Raw genomic sequence first — 10,769 nt, 5'->3', positions numbered from 1 at the left:
CCACGCCCACCCGCCGGAGCTGCCCGGGTGGCGGCGTCCGCGGTGCACTTCCGTGGCTAGAAGCTGTGGGACTTCGTTCCTCGCACTTTGTTTCTTTCGCCATTCACGAGCCTGACACAGACCTGCCTTGTTGGGGCCACGAGGGTCCTTCCGTAAGTTATGGCCCAACGGCAGTCCTACTTTGTGGTCACCTCTTCCGGGAGACTTCCTTGAGTCCCCGTTCTCCAGCTCATGTAGACCCGTGTCTGGGCTCTCCTCGTTCAGAGCACCTGTGACTCCGGTTGTGAGACCTGCTTACCTGCCTCCATCACTGGGGTCTGAGTGCATGGCGAGAGAGGAAGCTGCTGGTTCGCATCTGCAACCCACGCTGGACTTACCCAGTCCAAAACGGGACATAGATTAATGCTTGTAAAGCAGTTAGCATCAGCAGCTCAACTTAGAAGTTTTATATATATAAATTTTTTTGAGAAGCTTTTTATTTTTGTGAATTTATTTGTATTTTTTTTCACCGTTATAAATGTCCTCTTTAATCCCCAGCCCCGCCCAACCCCCCAACAATTTGTTCTCTATAGTTAAGAGTCTGTTTCTTGGTTTCCCTCTCTCTCTTTCTCTCTTTCCTTTGCTCATTTGTTTCGTTTCTTAAATGCTACGTATGAGCGAGATCATATGATATCTCTTTCTGTGACTGATTTATTTCACGCAGCATCGTACTCCTTAGCTCATTCCATGTCATTGCAAATGGCAACTTCATTCTTTTTGATGGGTGAATAGTATTCCGTCTTCTATTATCCATTCGTCAGTCGGTGGACACTTGGGCTGCTTCAGTATCTTGGCTATTGTAAATAGCAGTAATAAATGCTGCTGTAACAAAGGGTGCATGTATCCCTTTGAAATAATGCTCTTGTATTCCGTGGGTAAATACCCAGGAGTGGCAGTGCTGGATCATAGGGTAGTTCTATTTAATTTTTTGAGGAATCTCCATACCGTTGTCCAGAGTGGCTGCACCAGATTGGATTCCCACCAACAGTGCATGAGGGTTCCCCTTTCTCGGCATCCTCGCCAATACCTGTTGCTTCTTGGGTTGTTGATTGTAGCCATTCTGACAGGTGTGAGGTGGTATCTCATTGTGGTTTTGATTTGTAGTTCCCTGATTGCCGGACGACATTGAGCATCTTTTCACGTGTCTGTCGGCCATCTGAATGTCTTCTTTGGGAAAATGTTTATGTCTTCTGCCCATTTTTTACTCAGATTATTTTTTGGGGGGGAGGTGTTGAATTGTATAAGTTCTTTAGATGTTTTGGATGCTAACCCCTTATCAGATAATCATTTGCAGACATGTTCTCCCATTCCATAGACTGCCTTTTAGTTTTGTTGATTGCTTCCTTTGCTGTGCAGAAACTATTTATTTTGATGTAGTTCCAATGGTTTATTTTTGCTTTTGTTTCCCTTTCCTCGGGAGACATATCTAGAAAGAAGTGGCTACGGTTGATGTCAAGGAAGTTACTGCCTGTGTTTTCCTATAGGATTTTATGATTTCGGATCTCACATAATAGGTCTTTAATCCATTTTGAATTTATGTCAGTGCATGGTGTAAGAAAGTGGTCCAGTTTCATTCTTTTGCACGTGGCTGACCAGTTTTCTCAACACCATTTGTTAAAGAGATTGCCTTTTCCCCATTGGATAGTTCCTGCTTTGTCAAAGATTAATGGACTTTGTAAGCTATTACTGTTGCCTTCAGTAGTTCATTCACATAGTGAATACCGCCAGTGTGCTGCGGGTGGCGGGGGGACCCCACATGCAGACTGTCTGGTCAGCAGCCCTGGCGAATCTGTTCTTCATCCTTCTCGCCCTGCAAATGTGAGCCATGAAACTCTTACTAATGTCCTAGGTTGTCACAACCGGTTGGCTTAAATCAACAAGAATTTATTCTCCCATAGTCCTGGAGGCCAGAAGTGCGAAACCAAGTGTCATGGGCGGTGTACTCTCCAAAGGTTTGAGAGAAGGATCCTCTGTATCAGTCAGTTCAGGCTGCTGTCACACAATGCCATAGACTTTGTAGCTTAAACAACAAACATTGATTTCAATCTCCTCATGGTTTAGGGGGCTGGGAAGTCCAAGACCGAGGTGCCAGCATGGCCAGGTTCTGGCGAAATCTTTCCCATGGGGTTGCAGACAGCACCTTCTCTCAGTCATCAGCTGGCTGCTGCCTCATGTGCATCAGGGGACAGAGGGAGCAAGCTCTCTCGTGCCCCTTCTTAGAAGGACACGAATCTTCTTCCACGGTCAGGTTCCACCCTTATGACCCCACTGAACCTTACTAACTTCCCTAGAGGCTCTATTTTTCAAGTGTACTCTCGCTTGGAACTTCAATATATGAATTTTGGGGGGGACACAAACATTCAGTCCATACCACTCTGTTGCCTGTCTCCTAGCTTCTGGTGGCTCTCGGCTGTCATCGCCTTATAGATGCATCACTCCAGTTTTTCTGCCACTGTGTATGTATGTGTCTAAATGGCCTTTTGATAAGAGTACTAGTTATTGGATTAGGACTCACCTAATCCATGACCTCATCTTCACCTTATTATATATGCAAAGACCCTATATCCAAATAAGGTTATGTTCAGGTACAGGGTTAGGACTCGAATGTGTCTTTTGGGAAGACACAGTTCAACCCACAATAGAAACTATCTTGGAAGGGGATGCCCCCCACCCCAGTCCTCTGGGCTAAGGCTCCCAGAACAGAAACAAGCTCACCCCCCGCCCCCGTGCCCTACCTGAATTCCTGACCCACAGAATCCATGAACATAAGAAAAGTGTTATTGTTTATGCCACTAAATTTTGGGGTGGTTTGCAACACAACAGGAGCTTAACAGAAGAAGGGGTGTGGAGCCTGCCCGTCTTTGCGGGGCTCTGCAGGTGTCAGGGAGACGTCCCTCCCCATTCCATGGCTCAGTTATTTATAAGTCACTCTGCAGGCCTCTTCTTATTCAGGTCTTCCTTCACCCACAGGACCACCCCTGAGGTTCAGAGAGGTGAAGTGCTTTACCAGGAGTCACCCAGCGGAGCTGGCATGCAGACTCATCTCCCAGATATCCGAGCGGGTCTGCTGGATGAACCCTCTGCAAAAGGCCCTTTCCTGCACGTCTCTTGCCATGAGCGGCTCTCCCTGGGCTTGGTGACCCAAGGGTTACGGAGCTAGCTCACACATGCCGGCGTGTACATCACCCCCGCCATCTGGGCTAATGACAAATCATGTATGCAGCAAAGGAAGGCGGACACACTGCCAGAGGTGTGATAAGAAAGCAGCTTGCAAGATATCGCTGTCAGGTGATTATTACTGGCTTGGGTGTTCAGAGCAGCCCCCTTCCCAAAGGTCGTGTGTTTACCAAATGTTTGCTCTGTTTTCCCAGTCAGCTCTAGGGGATTTTGTCCTCCTGAGGGAGAGCTCTTCCCCTCGGATTGCTGGGAGCGGGTGATTATCATTCTGCCCCCTGCCTCCTGCAAGCTTCTAACAGCATCTGCTACAAATGCACAGCAGTCACCTGCCTCTCTGGTTCCCGGTTCCCAGCGGAGAGGCACCAAACTGACCTTCCGGTTTGCCAGCGCTGGGTTCAAATCCACAGCAGGGCCACTGACGAGTCCTTTCCACTCAGTCACTGAATTGTGGGGAACGTTCCATGTGCTAGGTGGTCGGGCGAGTTACTTCCCTGGAACTTAATGTTCTAATTCCTTGATTATTGACAATCATACCTATCTTGAAGCGTCACTTTGAGAATGAGTAAAAGAGAGTACAAGGAAGATTCCAGGTTGGACTCTGCCCCCTCCTGGGGGGTGATCTGACAGCCTCTGTTGCATTTTTTTTTTTTTAAGATTTTATTTATTTATTTGACAGAGAAAGAGAGAGATCACAAGTAGGCAGAGAGGCAGGCAGAGAGAAAGGAGGAAGCAGGCTCCCTGCTGAGCAGAGAGCCCAGTGCAGGGCTCCATCCCAGGACCTTGGGATCATGACCTGAGCTGAAGGCAGAGGCTTAACCCACTGAGCCACCCAGGTGCCCCCCTCTGTTGCATTTTAAAGACCATACTAATTTCACTAATTTTACCAAGTCACCTTGTTAGATTAAAAAAAAAAAATAAACAAGTCACAGGGCCATACAAACCTTATAAATCTTATGTATGTAAGAGAAAATGCTCACAGAATATTACATTTCCCCCCCCCAGGATATACCCAGCTTATGTAAATGCACAGAAAGAAGTCTGCAAAGACGTCTTCAAACTGAAGTAGCAGATTCTTCTGCGGGGAAGGTAGGATGGGGACTGATGTGGGTTTCTGGCCTCCAGAATTCTGTGAAGGAAATCTCCGTGTTTATGAGCCACTCTGCCTTTGGTGTGGTGGCATCGCGGCTGGAACGAGCGAGGCTCTACAAGGGGCGCCACCATTTTCTTCCAGAACATGTTCGTCACTCTGTAAATAAAGTTCAAACCCACAAGCGTTCATTTCCAGTTGCTGCCCTCTCCCCTAGCAACACCTTTTCTGCTTTCTGACTACGGATTTCGCATAAATGGAATCCTACAATTTGCACTGTTTTGTGTTTGGCTTCTTTAACTGAGCATTTATTTTCAAAGCTAATCCTTGTTGTAGCAGGTGTCATTACTTCATTCCTCTTTAAGGGCAAAATGATATTTCATCGTGTGGCTAGACCCCGTTTTATTTGTGCATCCGTTGGTGGATAGGCACTTGTTTTTTTCTACTTTTTTTTTTTTTGGGCTATTATGAATAAGGGTGCTATGAATACGCATGGAAGGTTTTTATAAGGATATAAGTTTTCCTTTCTCTTGGCTGCATACCATGGAGTGGAGTTGCTGGATCGTAGGGTAATGCTATATTTAACCTTTTGAGAGCCAGCCAGCCTGTTTTCCGAAGTAGCTGCACCATTTTACATTCCCTACAGCTGGGTGTGAAGGCTTTAGTTCCCTGGAGTTTCATCTTGTTGGGGAATTCTTGGAACCAGTGTAGAATGTGTGCTTCTGAGTTGTCACACCCAAGGGGCGAGGCCACCAGGGTATTTGTACACCAAATCCTACAGTCATTGGTTAGGGCTGCTAATTCCTTGGCTTTTCTGGTCAGCTGAGCGTGAGCAGAGTGACTACAGTGAAAAGGGCCTGGGGCCGCCTGTCAGAAGTCAGGCCCTCGGGCACAAAAATGGTCCAGAGGAGGGGCTATGGGGCTGTATCTATAGTCTATAGCGCCTGCTACTGTCGTTTTTGAGAATTGTTTTAAGATTGAGGCCCCCCCCCCCCGCCCCGCCGCCGCCTCCACCCCCGTCCCCGGCCCCAGGGCACCTGGGTTAAAGCCTCTGCCTTCGGTTCAGGTCATGATCCTGGGGTTCTGGGATCAAGCCCCGCGTCAGGGTCCTTGCCTGCTTCTCACTCTCCCACTCCCCCTGCTTGTCTTGCCTCTCTTGCTGTATCTCTCTGTTAAATAAATAAAGAGATAATCTTTAAAAAATTGGCACAATTTGGGGTCTGTAGTGGGCTGAATAGTATTCTCCAAAAATCCATGCCCGCCTCGAACCTTATGTGACCTTATTGGGAAACAGAGTCTTCATAGATGTCATTAGTTCAGGATTCTGCGATGAAATCACCCACCATCCTAGAAATGTCCTTACAGAAAGAGGAAGGCATGTAGAGAGAAGAATGCCCCATGAAGACAGAGGCAGAGATCGGAGTGATGTGTCTACAAGCCGGGGAATGACCAAGACTGCTGGGACCCCAGAAGCCAGGAGAGAGTCAGGGAGCATTCTCTCCCCCAGAACCTCCTGCAGAACCCAGCCCCGTGGATGTAAGTGGCATGAGAGCAGGACCTTACCTCTCCTGGTCATCCTTATGGTGCTGTGCACCTGCGTTTGCAGAATGAACGAGAGACTGGAGACCCCAGGAGCATGGCAGGAGGTGCTGTTGCCCAGGATATCACTGGGAACACCCCATTTCAGAGGCTGGCCACTGACACCCCAGCCACTCCCTGTGTGTGGTCAACAGAAGAGGTCTTAGCAATCCGCTTAGACCTGGAGCAAAATGTTCTCTTTTGAGATGAGCTTATGAAGTTGCCCTGTTCTTTCCTGCATCTGGAGAGTAATGAGTATTTCCAATTGTCACGAGTCTGCTCTGTTTTTCTTCTTCCCACCAGGTTATCCAGGCCCCAGGATACTGGTGGAGAGCATGGGGCAGCAGCATGTCTTCCCAGCCATGCTTCCTGCCTCCTCCAGTTATGGTCCTGTCCAACCAAAGACATCCCATCCCCACTAATTGTGGGGTCCTGGGGTAATCACTCAGGGTCCCGGTAGTGGGGTCCATCACCCGTGAGTCCCGAGAGCAGCAGGAGCATGTTGGGGGCAGGGAGGGGGGCTAACACACCATCTCTCTCGGGAAGGACCACCCGTTTCTCAATAGCCTTGGTCTCTCATCTGATTTCTGTTTCATTTTATTTAAAATACACTTGTTTCCTTCAAGCTGGGCATGGGTTGGTCTTCTTGAGCTGAGTAAGGGATAGTGACTCTGTAATACAAAGCCACATCCCAGTCATTAATCCCAGAGGAATGGCAGGCTGCCAGGCATCTTGCATAGTGTGTCACCGTTGGTCATCATCATGATCCTGGGACAGAAGTCTCACCTTTCCCATTTTGTAGATGAGGTCAGAGAGGTAAGTCAGGTCCCAGGCCCAATCCTCTTCCCTCTTCTCCTTTGTTTCTTAAAACATTAAAAAAAATTAATAAAATTTGTTTTTTAGAGCAGTTTTAGGTTCATAGCAAAACTGAGGGGGATTTGCAGAATTTCTCAGACACCCTTCTGCACCCACACACATGCATGGCCTCCCCCCTGGCAATGAGTGGCTCATTTGTGACAGCTGAGGACCACACATTGACATGTCCTCATCACCCTGAGTCCATACTCTACCTTGCTGTTCATTCTGGGTGGTGGTGACATGTGTCCCTTATTGTAGAGCCACACAGAGTGTGTTCACGACCCTGAAATCCCCAGTGCTCTGCCTCTCCATCCCTTTCTCCCCTCTAACACCTGATGACCCCTGATTTCTTAACCGTCTCCTTAGTTTCGCCTTTTCCAGAATGTCCTATGGTTGGTCACCTCTTCAGATTGGCTTCTTTTACTTAGTGATGCGCATTTAAGTTTCTTCCGTGTCTTGTCTTGGTTTGATAGCTCATCTCTGTTTAGTGATGGCTCATAGCCCACTGTGTTGGATGTACCAGAGCCTAGCTATCCATTTGTCTACCGAGGAACGTCGTAGTTGCTTCCACGTGGGGATGATTATGAACGAAGCTGCTTTGAACAGGTTTTTGTGTGACTGTAAGTTTTCAGTTTGTTTAGGAGAACACCAAAGAGCACTACTGTTGGATCACCTGGTGAGAATCTGTTTAGTTTTATGAGAAACCGCCAAACTGTCTTCGAAGGTGGCCATGCCATTGTGCATGCCCACCAGCAAAGAATAAGGGTTCCTCTTTGCTCCACATCCTCTCCAGCATTTGATGGTGTCAGTGTTTTGGATTTTGGCCATTCTAACAGGTGCCTCTAAGGGTACCTCATTGCTGTTTTCACCTTCATGCAACTCCCTAATGACTGTCTTTTTTTTTTTTTTTTTTTAAGATTTTATTTATTTATTTGACAGAGATCACAAGTAGGCAGAGGCAGGCAGAGAGAGAGACGGGGGTTGAAACAGGCTCCCTGCTGAGCAGAGAGCCAGATGCAGGGCTCGATCCCAGGACCCTGAGATCATGACCCAAGCTGAAGGCAGAGGCTTTAACCCACTGAGCCACCCAGGTGCCCTCCCTAATGACTGTCTTAAACCATTATGAAATATAACATTGATATAACATACCCACACAAGACATGTAAAGTAGAATAGCTATAAAGCCAACACCCATGTAATTTCCAGGTCAAGATCTATGCATTGCCAGAACCCCTGGAAGCCCATTTATTCCCATCCTCTTCCGTTAGAAATAATCACCGTCTTCCCTTCCAGGGTACTTAGGTACTCAGTTATTAGTTTGTCCTTACAGTTTTGTAGTAGTTTTGCCTTCTTGAACTTCAAGTACACTCAGGTCTATTCTTTAGTGTTTGGATGGTGTTGCCTAGCGTTCCAAGGCTAGTCTGTGTCACGTGTGCGGCATGGCCCTCATTTTCACTGCAGTACGATATTTCATGGAACAGACATACCGCTCTTTATTTATTCACACTATGGTGATAGACATCGGGGTGATTCCATCTCAGCAACTTGACGTCCATTCCGGCAGCTGGATTCAACTGCATTGACCCCACATGGAGCAAAAAAATGCTGTGAATTTGTTCCAACAACCTTAACTTCACTCTGAGAAGTAGACTGATGTGCGGAGCAGGTGAAATTCTAAATTCTGCCCAGCCGCATCTAGGAGGAAGTGCTTAATTTAAATTTCTCCCTGTGCCAGCAGAGTGTCTTTTTGTCACAACACACATGTGCCGAAACTAACTGTGGAGATGCTCTCAGCCTGGGCCGTAATGACCTGTTTCTTTTCTTTTCTTTTCTTTTTTTAAAGATTTTATTTATTTATTGGACAGACAGAGATCACAAGTAGGCAGAGAGGAAGGCAGAGAGAGGAGGAAGCAGGCTTCCCGCTGAGCAGAGAGTCCGATGCGGGGCTCGATCCCAGGACCCTGAGATCATGACCTGAGCTGAAGGCAGAGGCTTTAACCCACTGAGCCACCCAGGCGCCCCCATAATGACCCGTTTCTTAGTGACACTTTGAAATCTCCAGCGCGGTGTGCAGTCATGGTCTTGACATTGAGGAAAATGTCAGCCTGGTGGAAGACCGTTGCTCTTCTCACCAGCAGGCTTTCTTGTTTGTTTCTGAGATGACCATTGTTCCTCTGGGTGTCATGGCTCTGTTGAGTAAGAACTTCTAGGAATGCGCTGTGGTTTGAAATGCTGAACCTTGGTGGAGTGGGAAGAAGCTGGAAGGTGGAGAAAAGCATGGTCAGGAGGGGAGGGTCCTTGGGAAGCATCATGAAGGCAGGGGCTAGAAGTCTAAGCTCTGGACTTGAGCTGCCCTGGGATTGAGCCCCCCGCCCCCAACCCAGGAGACTGTGGGCAAGCTCTCTAGCTCCGGCTGCTTTCTGGGTGACTGAGGGCAGGATACTCAATGCTTTCTCCTCTGCAATGTTGCCACCATGGGTCAGTACTACCCCCTGAGAACAGAAACGGGGACTGTTATTTGACGGTCAGAATGTGGCGGCTCCTTTCATTCTGTTCCAGCCTTTGTGGTCTATCTTCTTTCCCTCTCCTCAATTTGCATTTTTCTCTATTGTAGCCGGAGATAGTTTTGTGAGCCTTCAGATCTCACAAATACACTTTGATGACGTGGCTCGCCATCAGCTCCTTTTATCTTGGGAACACTTCACACGCCAAGTCTGGTCAACATGGAGCAGCCAGGGGCTCGTGAAACGTCTACATCTTCCAGAGTGTGCTTCAAGAGCCCTGCCTGGGGGTGTGGTGCCTCGCCTGGGAGCTGCCCACCCTGCTCCCACCCCACAGTGCAGAGTACAGCGCCCAAGCCCAGGCACCTGCCGTGTGCTTACGTACACCACCTCTAGCTCTCTAGGCCACCTGAGGGGGGAAGACTGGCCCCATTTTGCATGTCAGAGACGTGAAGCCACTCGCCTGCAGTTACTCAGCCCCCAGTGGACCGACCCAGGCATCTGACTCTGCACGTTGGTACAGAAAAGCAAGCAGGTCTTCTCAAATGTGCTTCCAGCTCCCTGGAGTTGGGCCACTGTGGGGCCATCCTTGGTCCTGCCCCTTATTCCTTGGGTTAGGTCAGGCTCTGTCGGAAGCAGACCCAGAGATGAGAATTCACGAGCATGTGATTCAACCTGGGGAGGAGGGCTCAGGCGGAATCTAGCCTCTGCAGGCCAGTGGAAGAGTTTCCTGGGGGCTGTTGCTGGAAAGGACCACAGACAGAGTGGCTTATAATAGCAGAAATTCATTCTCTTTCTGTCCTGGGGGCCTCTGAAGTCTGTTGGGAAGGCTCTGCTCCCGGCCTCTCTCTCAGCTTTGGATGGGCTGGCCACCCTGGGGGCTGCCAGTCAGGTTCACATTCTCTCCAGTCTCAGCTGTTGTCTCCATGGGGCCTTTTCCTCCGTGTCTGTGTCCCCTCTTATAAGGACACTTTCTCCTGGGTTTAGGGCCCATATGGACAATCCAGGATGATCTCATCTTGACAGCCTTAACTTAATTACACCTGCAAAGACCTTTTTCCAAATCCGGTCACATTCACAGTTTCTGGGTGGATATATTTTTTGCGGGGGGTGGGGAGGGGGTCACCATTCAACCAGCCCAGCAAGGAAACTGGGCTTTCACACTCCCACACTAGTTAGTGATTGATTAAGGTCACCACAGAAAGTAACTCCCCAGCACTACCAGCTTTCTGCTGGTGTAGACAGGGATGTGGTGCTTTGAGTCCCCTGAGGAAAGTCTCAGCTGCATCCATTAGAAGTCAGCTCGTAGAGGCCAGGGTCGATGCACAGAGATGGGACAAAGGACAAGACTGTTTCAGCTCTCTACTGCCCAAGAAAACACAGTTGTAAAACCTAGTGTTTTGTGCAGCCATTTTGTTCACCTCATCAATGTGTGGGACAGGAATTTAGAAAGGATTCATCTGGACTGTTCGTCTCTGACCCATGTGGTGGTAGCTGGAGGATGTGGGGGGTGGACCCCACTTCTGGGC

The 10,769-nt window shown here is 48.5% G+C and overlaps 1 long non-coding RNA gene across 2 annotated transcripts; it reads left to right on the top strand.

Moving 5' to 3' along the window:
• The first annotated feature begins 14 nt into the window (after nucleotides 1-14).
• On the top strand, nucleotides 15-7,330 carry LOC125091049 (uncharacterized). Of its 2 annotated transcripts, XR_007124565.1 has the most exons (4): nucleotides 15-152; nucleotides 3,010-3,327; nucleotides 4,219-4,302; nucleotides 5,669-7,330. It is a non-coding gene; the product is annotated as an uncharacterized LOC125091049 (long non-coding RNA). The 2 variants fall into 2 exon arrangements; XR_007124564.1 differs by lacking the exon at nucleotides 5,669-7,330 and having other exon boundaries at nucleotides 4,219-4,574.
• Nucleotides 7,331-10,769: the final 3,439 nt, after the last annotated feature.

This window comes from Lutra lutra, chromosome 18 (assembly GCF_902655055.1).
Source record: "Lutra lutra chromosome 18, mLutLut1.2, whole genome shotgun sequence".
Lineage (NCBI taxonomy): Eukaryota > Metazoa > Chordata > Mammalia > Carnivora > Mustelidae > Lutra > Lutra lutra.
Note: the sequence above shows the minus strand (reverse complement) of the source record. Positions and strands in the feature narration are given on the sequence as shown.